At 43.9% G+C, this 17762-nt stretch overlaps 1 protein-coding gene across 5 annotated transcripts in view; it reads right to left on the bottom strand.

The window, feature by feature from the left end:
- ZNF18 (zinc finger protein 18) overlaps positions 1-17762 on the bottom strand; it is a 150876-nt gene that overhangs the window by 27770 nt on the left and 105344 nt on the right. The window contains exon 1 of one of the 5 annotated variants that reach the window (XM_049859553.1): positions 2619-2689. The exons of the other annotated variants lie outside the window; for them this stretch is intronic. The gene's annotated coding sequence lies outside the window, so the exon portion shown is untranslated. Of the gene's footprint in view, positions 1-2618; positions 2690-17762 lie in introns of those variants that run through there. 5 annotated transcript variants of the gene reach the window in all.

Here is a 17762-nt window from a genome sequence, read left to right as displayed (position 1 = left end):
GCTTTGCCACGAGCCATAGAAGACCGTGGTTACAGTGACAATGGCAGCTCCAGAAAAAAGACTCTGTACAATTTTTTTACAAGGGATGGGACGTATCCTAAAGTACCCGCACGAGGGCACTCAATATGGTATGACTAGGTGTGATTAGGTAAAGAGAAACCTCTTCAACCAGAAATATACAGGCTATTTTCAGAGATGGTGCTGGACAATGTGTCGCCTGGCTGAAAAACAAGACCTTCTCAGCAGCACCAGAGGGGACTGAGTACCAAGAATATGTTCACGGAGAAGACTGGGAGACAGATTCACTGAGATGCCCCAGGCTCCACATAATTGCAGGTATCTCCTGATGTTTGTAGACACCTTTTCCAATTGGGTCGAAGCATTCCCCTGCAGAACTGACAAGGCCACAGAAGTTGCCAAAAGACTGCTGGATGACATCATCCCCAGGTGTGGCCTTCCCCAAACCACCAGGAGTGAACAATATCAAGGGTCTGAGTCCTTCTGTGACCTGCTCCATCAAGGGTTCAAGTCCCTCTGTGGTCTGCTCAGGTCACAGATTGTGGCTTGACAACTAGGGATTAAGTGGCATCTTTGCAGTGCCCGCAGGCCCCCGCCCAGTGGAAAAGAAGAAAGAGTGAACCAGACTATTGAAGCCCACCTGGCCAAACTTTGCCAGAAGACCTAATCAACATGAGTTAAGGCCCTTCCCTTGGCTCTATTCAGGATTAGGGTTGCACCTCAAATCAAACTTAAAGATAAGCCCTTTTGAGCTTATGTATGGGCATCCTCTCCTCTGTAACTTTTGGGAGGGCTTAAATACCTTGAGTCCTGAAAACACCCTGGAGACTAAGAACATACACAAGCAAGGCTAGCTTGCTATTGAACAATATTTGTATCCTGTGGCGGGGTGCTTGATTCTCTTTACGGGTACAGGACATAGCAGACTCTTCCACAACCTGAAGTCTCGCCCCATATCACCACCTGGAACACAGCAGACCTGGCAAGGAAAATGGAAGGGACCTTTTGAGGTATTAATGTCAACCCACCACTGCAGTCAAGATCGCTGGAAAGGGAGCATGGACCCACCACTCTCACATGAAACCAGCTCCTACTCCGGATACAGACTAACAAATCCTGCAAACAGTAAGAATTGGCAGGACAATATAACTGGGAGACTCAGGCTTTAGAGGATTTAAAGTGATCATTTCAGAAGAAACAGGCAATGTAGACAATTACAATTGTGCCAGTTGACTGTCATCCCCTGGGGACTGTGTGGGTTGTTTGCCTCACTGGTAGTTATTTTCTAGCTCTGGCTTTGTATGACTTGGTGCTTGTTCATGAGCTCTCCCTTTTGGAGACCTGAGGGTTCAAGTCCCTCCACGGTAAACAGCTACACAAGTTCAGTCAAGGCCCAAGGTCACAGGATATCTGGGATATAGTAAAGGCTGCAATCCAGAGCTTAACATGGTTCTTTCCCCTTTTCTAGGACCCTTGGTCACGGTTGTCCTGCTACTTGTATTTGGACCTTGTCCAACCTTTTAGTAAAGTTTGTGTCTTCCAGGCTCCAGAAGTTTCACCTGCAGGTGATGTTACCACAGGGATATTACCCATCTCCCCCGAGCAGGTTCCAGCCAGACCCCAGGCCTGTGCCAGCACCCCTAGCCAGCATGAAGAAGCTACAAAAGATGACACCACAAGCCCTAGATCCCTTTTAAAAACAGGAACCTGTTACGGGGGGACTGAAACCCCGATCTGCCGTGGCTTTCCCCTCACCTTCATTCACGGCCCTTGCAAGCCTCGGACCCTAACCACGATTTGCTGGAAGCCCACCGCCCTTGGACGCCACAGCCTCTAACCATGGTAGGTAGTTGGCGCCTGACCTTGGCGCATACGCAGATCTGGGGAGTCACGTCCTTGCCTGACCCCAGACCTGAGTATCACTGGGGGGGAGTTATTCTCCGGCACACAGCACCACTCAAGCCCCTTTGCGAAGGGAGAGGTCCCACAACACTGCTTCCTATGAAAAGTGACTCAGCATGACTGGGCACCGCCACCTCCAAATTTGGGCATGAGCGGGCTTGCGGTGTAGAGTTTCAAGCGCCAATCCCTGTCCCCTGGGGACTCCGAGACAAGAAAAGTCCCCGAGCCCTGGCGCTGGGAGTGCACGGTCTCTCAGCTGCTAGGCCCCACTTGCTCCTCATCCGCGCAGACAACTGATACTTTGTTTCCCTGCCACTGGCGTCTGTCTGCTCTCCACGGGCTAATGACAGGAGACGGAGGCGAGGAACTCAATTCCGCGGCCAGAGCGACTCCAGGCGCCGTCCCGGCCGCGCCCTCCTCCCCACGCTCGTCCCCAGCCCGCGCGGAAGGCGCCAGGAGGCAGCCCGCCTTCGTCTCCACGGCGGACACCGAGCCAGGGACGCCCCCGCGGGCCCACGGGCTCCGAACCGCAGACCCCGCGCGGGGCCCCGGCGCCCACTCGCAGCGCCGCCGCCCACGCTCGCCGAGCTCCCCGCGCGCGCACGAGCCGCTCCCACGGGCCCGGGGACTCGGAGGAGAAGCGGGCGGCGCCAGGCCCGACCCGCGCCGGCCCGCCTGCCCTGCCCGCGGGCGCTCACCTCGGCCCGCGGAGCCGCTCCGGGCGCACTTCCGGGAGACGCGGCGGCTGCGTGCGGCGCTCCCGGCGGCGGGGCGGGGCGGGGCGGGGCGGAGCCGCCGGGGCGGGGCGGAGGCTCCGATTGGCGGGCGGGGCGGGGCGGAGGCTCCGATTGGCCCCCGGAGCCGTCCGTCCTGCCGGGTCACCGCCCCACGGGTCCATCTGGAGGCCGCCAGGAGGCGCTCTTGCTGACCGGGTTCTCCATGCATCCCCCTGAGCGAGCGTTCCCTGAAGCTTAGTGGTTCGTTCCGTGCTCACCAGACAGACACTTACTGAGCTCCTACTGTGTGCCCCGCCTTCATCGGTCACTTCGTGTGCTGTGGTGGCTGCGGTGGGAACCCACCAGCATCCGCGGTGGCAGTCGCTTCTGTAAAGACTACAGCCTTGGCAACACTATGGGGCGGTTCTACTCTGTCCTGTGGCGTCGCTATGAGTCCCAACCGACTCGACGGCAGTGGGTTTGGGTTTTGGTTTAATTGTTGTGATGAGTCAGGTGTGGGAGCACAGGATTAAGGCAAGCAGGTAGAAGAAAAAGCTGAACAGATTCCTTCATAACAGAATAAAAGGGGGAAGAAGCAGAGTTCAGAAAAATGAAATTCTTATGTCCAAGGAAGAGATGCAGCTGAGCTGGTCAAAGAGGAAAATAGGAGAGGAAACAGCAGAACGGAGTGGCTTGAGCTGGAGGGGGTGACACCGAGGAAGCGCATCGTGGAACCTTGAAATACACCATTGTCTCAAGACGAGGATTCAGTACTTTTTTAAAAGTTTTTATAAGTTTCCTTTTTGTTGATTGTTGCCTTGTAATCAAATAAGTGCAGATGTCAGTGGGTGTTAAAGGGATCCAGGCCAAATGAGCTTGGGAAGCTCTGGATTAAACAAATATAAGCAGGTTTTTTGTTTCGGAATAGCTTGAGCCTTTAAGAAGGGTCATTTTACGGAGAACTTGGCCATTGCACCTTCCTAATAGCCCACTTTAGCTTCCACCACTCCAACATCTTAGGAAACTGATTTTTTTCTGAATGCCTTTCAGGAAATGCTACCCTAGACATTTTCTTCTCCTGAGAAGGGAACACAGTTACACTTCATGGATCCAGGTGAGGGGGTGGGGGGCTTCCTCTGAAAATGAGTCGTTTCTGCTTCTCTGCAAAGCCACGCGAATCCCGAAGCCCAGAAGCCTAACTGCACGGTGGATGATTTCCCCTTCTCCTAAATTGTTCCTGCTTCACTCTCAGACTGGCAGAACCTAAGAGGCAGTACATTCCTTATAGTTCCAGCGTTTCCACATTCAACTAGTAAATGTAAAAGCAGTGTCAGAACAAACTGTAATCTTATCAGTACATGTGACAAATTTTTAAGAAAGCCAAGCTATACATTTTAATTCTCTGCAAACAAAATGGATTTTCATTTCTCAAGGGTGTTGGAAATTAAGCATTGCATATATTTTAATCTTTACTGAAGCACATCCTTTCTTCTTACAATGAAACTCACAGAAATAGAGGCTTATATGGCTTCCCTTGTGGCCAGAACCTGCGGTAACACTGAGTCGGTTGGGGATTTAGCCACAGGTGACCACCGGGTAACAAATGACATCTGTCTGCATGCAAAGTAGAGTGGCTGCCGGGGTTCTGTCTGAGGTCTGTCTAGCTCTGGCACTGCCCTCAGAGATGGTGCCAGAGGACCAGTAACTTTTCATCACACTTATCCCAGTACTACCCGCAGTCTACCCCAGTGCAGCAGAGTTAAGCAGGGTCATGTTCTGAGACCACTCCAGGAGAGGGGCCGTTATTTCCCCATCAACTTGTGTAACAGATGACATTCACATATACAACATGCTTCCATAGACACACCTAAATTTAACAAAACCTAAAACAGTTCTGTGAAGAAGCAAACACAATTTTAAAAAAAAGTTGCTATGGAGTCAGTTCTAACACAGGGCGATCCACGGATGTCAGAGTAGAATTGTGCTCCAGTGGCTGATTTTTCCAAAGTAGGTCCTCTAGTCTTTCTGCTAGGGTGCCTCTGGGTGGACTTGAAACTCCAGCCTTTCAGTTAGCAGCCAAGTGCATTAGTCTGTAAATACAATAGCACTCTGAGTTTGGTGTATTATGAAAGCATTTTATAAGCATGTAAGTAAATTGCCCACTGAAAATTCTTTCAAAGTTTTCATTTTAAAGGGAAAAGAAATATGGCCTATCTTTTTTTTTTTTTAGTGTATTGAATTTTATCTTTGTACTGAGACTTGAGGTTTTTTTTTTTAATTTTTTTGTGTTTTAAGTGAAAGTTTACAAATCAAGTCAGTGTCTCACACAAAAACTTATATACACACCTTGCTACATACTCCCAATTGCTCTCCCCCAATAAGACAGCTGGCTCCCTCCCTCCACTCTCTTTTCCTGTCCATTTCGCCAGCATCTAACCCCCTCTACCCTCTCATTTCCCCTCCAGGCAGGAGATGCCAACATGAGACTTGAGTTTTTATATATCTTCTTAACCACAGATTGGCAAGTAAATATGTACCACTTTGTGTATATAACATTTCGTTAAAACTGGAATATATAGGATTTTTAACATAGCAACTGGCTAAAACCTACATACTACAGCTTACTTTACCAAACAGAAAACTGACCCTTTCTGCCTAAAGCAGAGCTGTTCAACAGAGCTTTGATGATGGTGAAAGCGTTCCCTATCTGTGCCGTCTAATAGGGTAGGCATCAGCCACATGTTGACTGTTGAGCACACGAAAGGTAGCTAATGAGACACAGAAAATGAATTTTTTAATTTTATACTTTTAAGTAGTTTAAATTTAAATAGACACACGTGGCTCGTGGTTGCCATATTAGATAGTCCAAGTCTAAAGCATCTGGGTACTGCAACATAAGACCAAAAACAATGGGTAAGGACTTACTTTACAGGGATGTTTGCTAAAGAGAATGTCAGGTAACTTTTGCACAAAGACCAGCCTCTCATCCTGCCAGTAGTGGTGAATTTAAGGCCTTTCCCCAACATGTTTTGCAGCCGTTAAAGGCCATTGTTTCCAACTTCTCTAATTACTTCTCCCACTGACCTTGCTCCTGGTTCTTATCTCTGGGATCTTTCTCACCGGTCAATCCTGGAGGCTGCAGCTGCCTGCCTGAGAGAAGTTGCTGTATCAGCCTTACTGTTGGAACTGCCTATAAATCTGCCCGGGCTCAGTGGTCCCACCCCCACCAACTCATACGCCTTTTATGCCAGTCAGCCCTGGGAGGAACCAATGTATTTCATCAGCAGCTTTTGCCCTCTTTATCACTCTCATTAAAGGGCTTTGGATGGCACAAACTGATTATGAACCTAAAGGCTGGCAGTTAAAATCAATCCAACGGTGCTATGGAAGAAAGACCTGGCAATCTGTTTCCATGATTATAGCCAAGACAACCCTATGGAACAGTTCTACTCTGTAACACATGAGATTGCCATGTGTTGGAATGAACTCGATGGCAATGGGTTTGATTACTCTCACTCGACTGATTCAGATTCTCGGTCATGAGTGGGAGAAGGGAGGTGGCATCAAAGCTACTGCACACTGGGATTGTGTCCTGTTTGTGGGCGTAATCCCTCTACTGCACACTGGGATTGTGTCCGGTTTGTGGGCATAACCCCTCATGGAAAAGGAGAAGTGTTGAGAACCACTCATCTGGGGCTTCCTGACCCTCTTGCCTCCCTGGAAGACACTGTCCTTCTGCCAGTGCAATCCTTGTGACGCTGTAGGCTCCCAACTATGTCTTTATCTGAAATAGCCCTTCTCTAGTCTCTTTACCTATTTATGGCTCTTGTTAATTAAAAACACATCTGCAAAGGCATCTTATATTATAAACCTTTCCCTGACTTATCCCACTTGACTGCGATCACTTTACTCTTCAACAGCCTGCAATACATAGACCCAGCATTTATTCCTGGATTAACGTGCACTTTTGCCTATATTTCTTTGTAAATTCTCTGAAGTCGTCACTCGAGCCTTTTCCACAAATACAAACCCTACTTCCCCAGTTAAACTGCAAACTCCACAAGCAAGGACTCTGGCTTTAAGTGTTTACATTTCTGCAAAAACTAATATAGCTCTCTGTTTGCTGAGAGTCTGAGTGCAGAGGATGTGGGAGAGGGAGGGAGGCCAACGGCATCCATTCATTCCTTGGTGTCTGTATTTCTGTTTAAAATCAGGTGTTTACCTGCCACTGCAATAAGTGAGTTGCCTGTGAAGGTTCAGTGGGCTTGACATTCTAACTCAGCGCTTTCGAAAGGGAGGTGATGACATGCATACACAGCCACACACCCTGTCATCAGACCATTAACTATCAGCGGACTGGATTATTCAGGATGAGTTTAAGCTTCTAAACAATTCCTTTTCCACATGTAGAGTTCATTTTGGCCAAAGCAGAAAAATACTGATTATAAAGGGAAAATTCACAGTTGAGAGAATAACCTCCAAAAACTATTATTGAAGTAGTCCTGGGTTTCTGCTGACAGCCAACAAAACCAGATTTAGCCTTTCACGCCTTCCACCTTAAACATCTAGAAAATCAGGCAAACCATGAAAGACACCAGTTTTCAGATCTTGTCCTAAAGTGCGAGACTATGATATGTGAAAGAAAGGAAAAAGCAGGTGAGCTTTCATCGCACAAGCTTACCCTATGGAAGCAAACGCAAACTCCAGTTCAGTGAGCAGGAACCCAAGCAGAGCCCCAAGGCCTTGCTGAGTTGCGGAGACAGGGATCAGAGTTCATGGAGGCCACACTGGCTAGAGTTTGCAGGGCAGAATACCTGAGAGGGAGAGCTGCACAGAGAAGGAGCTCCAGAGGTCTACAGAGGTGTATCCTTAAGACTTGGCCAAGGCCTACTCTGCACATAAGTGAAAAGAAACCACCTAATGCTGGAAACCACCGCCAGAAAGGAGTGAACACTTCTCAGAGATCACACAGAGCTGGGAATAGTTTGTGTTCCTGCTAGCCAAAGTATAAAAAACTAAAAAAACAGGAGGAATCAAAGAGAATTCTCAAAAGAATATCAACTTAGTATACTGAGAGGCTAAATTGGACTGAGACTAAAAGCTGTTCTCAGCCCACCCTAACAAAGCTTAAATGCAAGCTTCCAAATGATCCATTGATTTAAAAAAATTAACTTCTAAAGGAGAAAGATTTTCATTGAAGTTCCAGAGAAACTACTGTTAGGGATTGAATTTTGTCCCATTCTTGTGAAAACACTAGACTGCTACTCCACTAGAAATTATAACAAAGAATTTTAATGAGTGAAAAGAAAAATAAGATCATTTCACAAAATGGAGACTCACACTGGCACTCAAACAAGAGGCAGTGTGTGTTCTGGCGTGCAGGGAGGGCAGTGAGGTATTTATCAGGCAAAACAAGCAAAGGCAAAATGGTTTCACATCAAAGCGGTGCGAGAGAAGGAAGGAAAAATTTACAAGGGGTTGTCAAAGTACAAACTTTCCTAGTATCGGTTTCTAGCCTAACATCAATCTCTTATTTCCCAATACAAACTGACTAAAGCAGTCTTTCTAAAGCAAGCTCTGTAAACATTCCTGATGGAGGTATTTATCGGCTGATCGCAGGCTGGTGGTTCAGTCCTGGAGGATCCACCAGCGGCTCCTTGGAAGCCCTATAGGGCATCTCTGCTCTGTCCTGTAGGGTCACTGTAAGTCAGAATCAACTCGACGGCAAAGGGTCCAGGCAAAGCACCGGGTATGTCCACACATCAACGCATTTAATCCCCATAAAAACACTAGAGATCGCAAAACCCAGTACTTTTTAAGAGATATCTTCGTTAACCAAAACATAACATACACAAGCTTTGGAAGCTTAACTGATGAGGAAGTAGAAGGCTATGATCATCTGCTCATTAAAATTTTTCCCTTTGCACTAATCTTTACATTTAATATTGTTTTAATAATCAGCTATTTTAAGGGAAACTTCTTGTTGTACTTTAGATGAAGGTTTACAGAACAAACTAGTTTCTCATTAAACAGGCAACACACGTATTATGACATTGGTTAACAACCCCAGGACATATCAACACTCTCCCTTCTCAACCTTGGGTTCCCTAATACCAGCATTCCTGTCCCCTCCTGCCTTCTAGAGCTTGCCCCTGCACTGGTGTGCCCCTTAAGTTTTGTTTTGTTTTATGGGTATATCCAATCTTTGGCTGAAGGGTGAACCTGAGTGATTTCATTACTGAACTAAAAGGGTGTTTGGGGGCACCACTCTCAGGGTTTCTCCAGTCTCTGTCAGGCCAGCAAGCTGGTTATTTCTTTATGAGATATAAATTTGTTCTATATTTTTCTCCAGCTCTGTCTAGGACCCTCTGTTGTGACCCATGTCAGAGCAGTCAGTGGTGGTAGCCGGGCACCATCTAGTTGTACTGGATTCAGTCTGGTGGAGATTGTGGTAGTTGTGGTCCATTAGTCCTTTGGACAAATCTTTCCCTTGTATCTTTAGTTTTCTTCATTCTTCCTTGCTCCCAAAGGGGTGAGACCAGTACAGTATCTTAGATGCCTGCTCACAGACTTTTAAAATCCCAGACGCTAACCACCAAAGTAGAATGTAGTACACTTTCTTTATAAACTATGTTATGCCAATTGAGCTAGATGTTCCCCAAGACCATGGTCCCCACAGCCCTCAGCCCAGCAATTCAGTCCCTCAGGGAGTTTGGATGTGTCTATGGAGCTTCCGTGACCTTGCCTTGTACAGGTTGTGCTGGCTTCCCCAGTATTGTGTACTGTCTTACCCTTCACCAAAGTTACCACTTATCTATTGTCTATTTAGTGTTTTTCCATCCCCACCCTTCCCCTCTGTCATAACCATCAAAAATTGTTTCTTTTACTGTGTAAACCTTTTCATAAGTTTTTACAGTAATGGTCTCATATAATATTTGTCCTTTTATGATTATTTCACTCAGCATAATGCCCTCCAGATTCATCCATGTTATGAGATGCTTCACAGGTTCGTTGTTGTTCTTTATCATTGCGTAATACTCCTTTGTGTGTATGTACCACAGTTTGTTTATCCATTCATCTGTTGATGGGCATTGAGGTTAGTTCCATCTTTTTGCTGTTGTGAACAATGCTGCAGTGAACATGGGTGTGCATGTCTATTCGTGTGATGACTCATTTCTCTAGGATATATTCCTAGGAGTGGGATTGCTGGATCATATGGTATTTCTATTTCTAGCTTTCTAAGGAAGTCTTAGAGATATTTGGGAGAGACAAAGTTAACAAGTGTAATTTAAAGACGGTTTTCAGTGCAAAAATTTTTTTTTTTAATCAATTAGCCAACTAGCAGTTGAAAGAGCATCCCTTAATGTTGACTGTTTATCTGATAGCTTTGTCTGTTTAGGAAATCTTTGATTTGGGGTAATACAGCTCTTTCAGGCTTTGCATTTGATGTTTCTAAGAGGCATGCAGAAGCCTGCAGGGCTGCTTCAAAGGCTGGAAGAAAACGTGGATCCCATGCTCTAGTGTACAGTTAAATAGGCGTGTAACCCATAGGTGGCTTAAGGTCCACGGTGGGAAGCATTTGGGCTTTCTGAATCACTGTCAGCAGACAGGTGCAGACCCTGACATCACTGGAGAAAGGAGAGTTCTAGAGGAACAGGTTCTGTGAGACAAGTCTTGCAAATCAAGTGTTTGACAGATGGTCACTGCATCACCCACCCCTGGAGCCATGTCTTGTCTGCCTGGGTGCATGAGCCAAAGGGCACTAAGACTGGCTGTTTGCAGAGATTTCATGCCTCCTCACTCTTCCTATTCGCATTCTTTCTCCTCAGGGGCAGCTGACTGTGACCAATGACATGCGGAATTTACAGAACGCCCTGTACCTAGTCACGGTGCCAGAGCCCTGGGCCAGTCGAGCCTAGGCCTCCATGGCGTGACTGGCAGCCTGGTTTTTCAACCTCCTCAACCTAATCAAAGAGCTGGAGGCCTGGACAGGTGACTCTGCATTACCCTCCACCATGTGGCTGACAGGCTTCTTCAACCCCAAGACATTCCTGACTGCCATCATGCAGTCCATGGCCCACAAGAGTAAGTAACCACTAGACCAGATGTCCCTGCAGTGTGATGTGACAAAGAACAGAGAAGAATTCAGGAGCCCACTTTGGGCACGGGCATATGTCCACGGCCTCCTCATGGAAGGCACGCACTGGGAAACACAGCTGAATCCTCAGATAAGCCAAAGGGAATCATCTCATGAGATGATTAAATACATATTGTCTCATATAGAGTGTGATGACTAAAGCGATGCCCCCGAATCTTTTTTATCTACATAAGCTTTCTTTCCTTGAGGCCATCAAACCATTTTCATGCAGTCAGGTGTGGTACAAAGCCTGAGTAGAGTGCAGTGATTAAAAGCAAAGGCTCTAGATCCAGACTGGCTGGGTCTGATACCCAGTACCACATTTATTAACTCTGTGACCTTGGATAAAGTTTTACCTCTCCAGGTATTCATTTATTCAACTGTGGAATGGGAAAATAGAGTTGTAAAAAGTAAATAATATGTAAGGCACTTCAATAGTGCCTGGCACATATAGAGCACTCAAAAAGCGTTAGCAACTGTGAAATGGGAAAATAGAGTTGTAAAAAGTAAATAATATGTAAGGCACTTGAATAGTGCCTGGCACATATAGAGCACTCAAAAAGCGTTAGCTATTTGTCAGTCAGCTCTGCCACTGTGTAACCTGGAAATGTCATTTCACCTCCTTGGTTTACTTTGCACATTCATGACCTCTAGGAAGGCAGGAATTTCTTCTGCTTTATTGTTCCATGTAGTCATAAGGGAGCCAGTAAATGTAATTTAAAGTGATATTTTGAGAAAAATTCCTTAGTGAAGCTTATTTAAAAATTGAGTCACCATAAGATTGGAGAGACTGTTCTGTCATAGATATGGAACTAGCAAACAAGCACAGATGGCTGGGAAAAATAAAACAAATAAGAATGGATAATTCTAGGACAAGTTTACACTCGTTATACACATAATCTGGAAGGAGTACACAGTCAAATAGCCTACTTTGAAGGTGACACTATTTCTAGCACTCAGTACCAAGGAAATGGAAGAAAACTGTTAGATGAACTGGAAGGTCCCAGGAGGCAATGTGAATACGCATATAAAGAGCCAATTGAAAATATATTACAGTGGGACAGTGTTCAAACAGCACGATCCTTGAGAAGTAAGCTGACTTTCCTCTCTCTGCTTGGACATTTGCACAAGATTCTGTCAGTGGAGATCACACATGAATTGTATTAGGTATAGGGTAGACTAGACCACAGCCAGGATCCAAAAAAACACCAAAATGAGAAACGAAAATAAAGTACAAAAAGGAAAAGTAGAGAAGAAGCTCAGAAGAGAAGAGCAGTGGCACTGTGGAAAGAAAGGAAATTGACTCTAGTTATCTACATTCCAATTTTCATTACCTTATTTTTAATAATAATCATCTTTAAAACTTTCCAAAAAACAATACCTGCCCACTATGAGCTCTTTTAAATACTTTTAAATGCTCAAAGAACTAAAAAAATAAACTAAAGGACAGTGTGTAAACATTGTCTTACAAAACAGAGAATATTAGTAAAGAAAAAAAAAAAAAAAGAGATCGGTATTATTAAAAAAAATAGAATTTTTGGAGTTGGAAAGTGTAATACCAGAAATGAAGAATTCAGTAGAGGGACCCAACAGTAGATTTGAGTCAGCAGACAAATCCTCAAACTTGAAGACAGGTAAATTGAGATTATCCAGTATTAAGAACAGAAAGAAAAAGAATGAAGAAAAATGAGCAGAGCCACCTGGACCTCTAAAGCACCATCCAGCACAGCAACAAATGGAAAACAAAAGTCCTGCAAGGAAAGAGAAAAGGAACAGGAAAAATATATTTTTTTAAATGGCTTAAAACTTCACAAAGTTGATGAAAAACAGTAATATAAATATCTATAAAGGAGGCGGAGCCAAGATGGCGGACTAGGCAGACGCTACCTCGGATCCCTCTTACAACAAAGACACGGAAAAACAAGTGAATCGATCACATACATAACAATCTACGAACCCTGAACAACAAACACAGATTTAGAGACGGAGAACGAACTAATACGGGGAAGCAGCGATTGTTTCCAGAGCCTGGAGCCAGCATACCAGTCAGGTACGGCACAAGCACAGAGACCTGCTCCACCCCCCTGAACTAACCCCGGGAGGGGGACTAGCCGGTTCCACGGGCGGCGTGGGACGCAGCCGTTAGGAGAAGTCCCCGGGAGGCAGTGACTGATCTTGGAGCAGAAAGAGCAGCACCCGAGCCGGGGAACCGTCCCACAGGGATTTGGACTGCACGCAGGTACGCCATAAACACGGAGAGTTGCTCCACCCCCTGAACTAACCCCGGGAAGGTGACCATCCGGGTCGCGCGGGCGGCGTGGGACGCAGCCGGTAGGAGAAGTCCCCGGGAGGCAGCGACTGGTATTGGAGCAGGGAGAACAGCGTTCCAGCCGGGACACTCGGTCGTGGCACAAGCACGGGGAGCTACTCCACCCATCTGAACTAACCCCGGGAGGGGGCCCACCTGGTTCACGGGGGCGGCACGGCCACGCGGCTGGAGGGACGAGAAGTCCCCGGGAGGCAGCGACTGATTTTGGAGTCGAGAGTGCACCGTCCCAGTAGGGGAGCCTTGACGCTGGGCGTGGGGCTGGAAGCGGAGGATCTGACCGTGACTCCAGCGGGCCAGACCCCCCGGGGGCAATCTCCACACAGACAGCACACATAGGCGACGCGCCCGCGGGAATCTCAGATATAATAGTCTTTCCAAGCAAGACAAGCAACTCTGGCTATATTCTGAGGTGCTACTCTCCTATCTCTCTGTTCCCTCCCCCACCCTCCCCAGGCGGCTTCATTAACATCTGAATAGCCTGAGCCAGAGGGAGAATTCTGATAGGGATCTGACTGCAGTTTTTTTTTAGCGGGTTTTCTGGAAAAACTAGTTTCCCAGTGATGGCTCGGAGACAACAATCCATATCAAACCACTTAAAGAAGCAGACCGTGACAGCTTCTCCAACTCCCCAAACAAAAGAATCAAAATCTTTCCCAAATGAAGATACAATTTTGGAATTATCAGATACAGAATATAAAAAACTAATTTACAGAATGCTTAATGATATCACAAATGAAATTAGGATATCTGCAGAAAAAGCCAAGGAACACACTGATAAAACTGTTGAAGAACTCAAAAAGATTATTCAAGAACATACTGGAAAAATTAATAAGTTGCAAGAATCCATAGAGAGACAACATGTAGAAATCCAAAAGATTAACAATAAAATAACAGAATTAGACAACACACTAGGAAGTCAGAGGAGCAGACTCGAGCAATTAGAATGCAGACTGGGACATCTGGAGGACCAGGGAATCAACACCAACATAGCTGAAAAAAAATCAGATAAAAGAATTAAAAAAAATGAAGAAACCCTAAGAATTATGTGGGACTCTATCAAGAAGGATAACCTGCGGGTGATTGGAGTCCCAGAACAGGGAGGGGGGACAGAAAACACAGAGAAAATAGTTGAAGAACTTCTGACAGAAAACTTCCCTGACATCATGAAAGACGAAAGGATATCTATCCAAGATGCTCATCGAACCCCATTTAAGATTGATCCAAAAAGAAAAACACCAAGACATATTATCATCAAACTCACCAAAACCAAAGATAAACAGAAAATTTTAAAAGCAGCCAGGGAGAAAAGAAAGGTTTCCTTCAAGGGAGAATCAATAAGAATATGTTCTGACTACTCAGCAGAAACCATGCAGGCAAGAAGGGAATGGGACGACATATACAGAACACTGAAGGAGAAGAACTGCCAACCAAGGATCATATATCCAGCAAAACTCTCTCTGAAATATGAAGGCGAAATTAAGATATTTACAGACAAACACAAGTTTAGAGAATTTGCAAAAACCAAACCAAAGCTACAAGAAATACTAAAGGATATTGTTTGGTCAGAGAACCAATAATATCAGATATCAGCACAACACAAGGTCACAAAACAGAACGTCCTGATATCAACTCAAATAGGGAAATCACAAAAACAAACAAATTAAGATTAATTAAAAAAAAATACACATAACAGGGAATCATGGAAGTCAATAGGTAAAAGATCACAATAATCAAAAAGAGGGACTAAATACAGGAGGCCTTGAACTGCCATATGGAGAGTGATACAAGGCGATATAGAACAATACAAGTTCGGTTTTTACTTAGAAAAATAGGGGTATATAATGAGGTAACCACAAAAAGGTATAACAACTCTATAACTCAAGACAAAAACCAAGAAAAACGTAACGACTCAACTAACATAAAGTCAAACACTATGAAAGTGAGGATCTCACAATTTACTAAGAAAAACGCCTCAGCACAAAAAAGTATGTGGAAAAATGAAATTGTCAACAACACACATAAAAAGGCATCAAAATGACAGCACTAAAAACTTATTTATCTATAATTACCCTGAATGTAAATGGACTAAATGCACCAATAAAGAGACAGAGAGTCACAGACTGGATAAAGAAACACGATCCATCTATATGCTGCCTACAAGAGACACACCTTAGACTTAGAGACACAAACAAACTAAAACTCAAAGGATGGAAAAAAGTATATCAAGCAAACAATAAGCAAAAAAGAAGAGGAGTAGCAATATTAATTTCTGACAAAATAGACTTTAGACTTAAATCCACCACAAAGGATAAAGAAGGACACTATATAATGATAAAAGGGACAATTGATCAGGAAGACATAACCATATTAAATATTTACGCACCCAATGACAGGGCTGCAAGATATATAAATCAAATTTTAACAGAACTGAAAAGCGAGATAGATACCTCCACAATTATAGTAGGAGACTTCAACACACCCCTTTCGGAGAAGGACAGGACATCCAGTAAGAAGCTCAACAGAGACACGGAAGATCTAATTACAACAATCAACCAACTTGACCTCATTGACTTATACAGAACTCTCCACCCAACTGCTGCAAAATATACTTTTTTTTCTAGCGCACATGGAACATTCTCTAGAATAGACCACATATTAGGTCATAAAACAAACCTTTGCAGAGTCCAAAACATCGAAATATTACAAAGCATCTTCTCAGACCACAAGGCAATAAAACTAGAGATCAATAACAGAAGAACGAGGGAAAAGAAATCAAATACTTGGAAAATGAACAATACCCTCCTGAAAAAAGACTGGGTTATAGAAGACATCAAGGAGGGAATAAGGAAATTCATAGACAGCAACGAGAATGAAAATACTTCCTATCAAAACCTCTGGGACACAGCAAAAGCGGTGCTCAGAGGTCAATTTATATCAATAAATGCACACATACAAAAAGAAGAAAGAGCCAAAATCAGAGAACTGTCCCTACAACTTGAACAAATAGAAAGTGAGCAACAAAAGAATCCATCAGGCACCAGAAGAAAACAAATAATAAAAATTAGAGCTGAACTAAATGAATTAGAGAACAGAAAAACAATTGAAAGAATTAACAAAGCCAAAAGCTGGTTCTTTGAAAAAATTAACAAAATTGATAAACCATTGGCTAGACTGACTAAAGAAATACAGGAAAGGAAACAAATAACCCGAATAAGAAATGAGAAGGACCACATCACAACAGAACCAAATGAAATTAAAAGAATCATTTCAGATTATTATGAAAAATTGTACTCTAACAAATTTGAAAACCTAGAAGAAATGGATGAATTCCTTGAAAAACACTACCTACCTAAACTAACACATTCAGAAGCAGAACAACTAAATAGACCCATAACAAAAAAAGAGATTGAAACGGTAATCAAAAAACTCCCAACAAAAAAAAGTCCTGGCCCGGACGGCTTCACTGCAGAGTTCTACCAAATTTTCAGAGAAGAGTTAACACCACTACTACTAAAGGTATTCCAAAGCATAGAAAATGACGGAATACTACCCAACTCATTCTATGAAGCCACCATCTCCCTGATACCAAAACCAGGTAAAGACATTACAAAAAAAGAAAATTATAGACCTATATCCCTCATGAACATTGATGCAAAAATCCTCAACAAAATTCTAGCCAATAGAATCCAACAACACATCAAAAAAATAATTCACCCTGATCAAGTGGGATTTATACCAGGTATGCAAGGCTGGTTTAATATCAGAAAAACCATTAATGTAATCCATCACATAAATAAAACAAAAGACAAAAACCACATGATCTTATCAATTGATGCAGAAAAGGCATTTGACAAAGTCCAACACCCATTTATGATAAAAACTCTTACCAAAATAGGAATTGAAGGAAAATTCCTCAACATAATAAAGGGCATCTATGCAAAGCCAACAGCCAATATCACTCTAAATGGAGAGAACCTGAAAGCATTTCCCTTGAGAACGGGAACCAGACAAGGATGCCCTTTATCACCGCTCTTATTCAACATCGTGTTGGAAGTCTTAGCCAGGGCAATCAGGCTAGACAAAGAAATAAAAGGTATCCGGATTGGCAAGGAAGAAGTAAAGTTATCACTATTTGCAGATGACATGATTATATACACAGAAAACCCTAAGGAATCCTCCAGAAAACTACTGAAACTAATAGAAGAGTTTGGCAGAGTCTCAGGTTATAAAATAAACATACAAAAATCACTTGGATTCCTCTACATCAACAAAAAGAACACCGAAGAGGAAATAACCAAATCAATACCATTCACGGTAGCCCCCAAGAAGATAAGATACTTAGGAATAAATCTTACCAAGGATGTAAAAGACCTATACAAAGAAAACTACAAAGCTCTACTACAAGAAATTCAAAAGGACATACTTAAGTGGAAAAACATACCTTGCTCATGGATAGGAAGACTTAACATAGTAAAAATGTCTATTCTACCAAAAGCCATCTATACATTTAACGCACTTCCGATCCAAATTCCAATGTCATATTTTAAGGGGATAGAGAAACAAATCACCAATTTCATATGGAAGGGAAAAAAGCCCCGGATAAGCAAAGCACTACTGAAAAAGAAGAAGAAAGTGGGAGGCCTCACCTTACCTGACTTCA

This window comes from Elephas maximus, chromosome 19, assembly GCF_024166365.1.
Source record: "Elephas maximus indicus isolate mEleMax1 chromosome 19, mEleMax1 primary haplotype, whole genome shotgun sequence".
NCBI classification, from domain to species: Eukaryota; Metazoa; Chordata; class Mammalia; order Proboscidea; family Elephantidae; genus Elephas; species Elephas maximus.
This window is presented reverse-complemented; position numbering and strand designations above follow the sequence as displayed.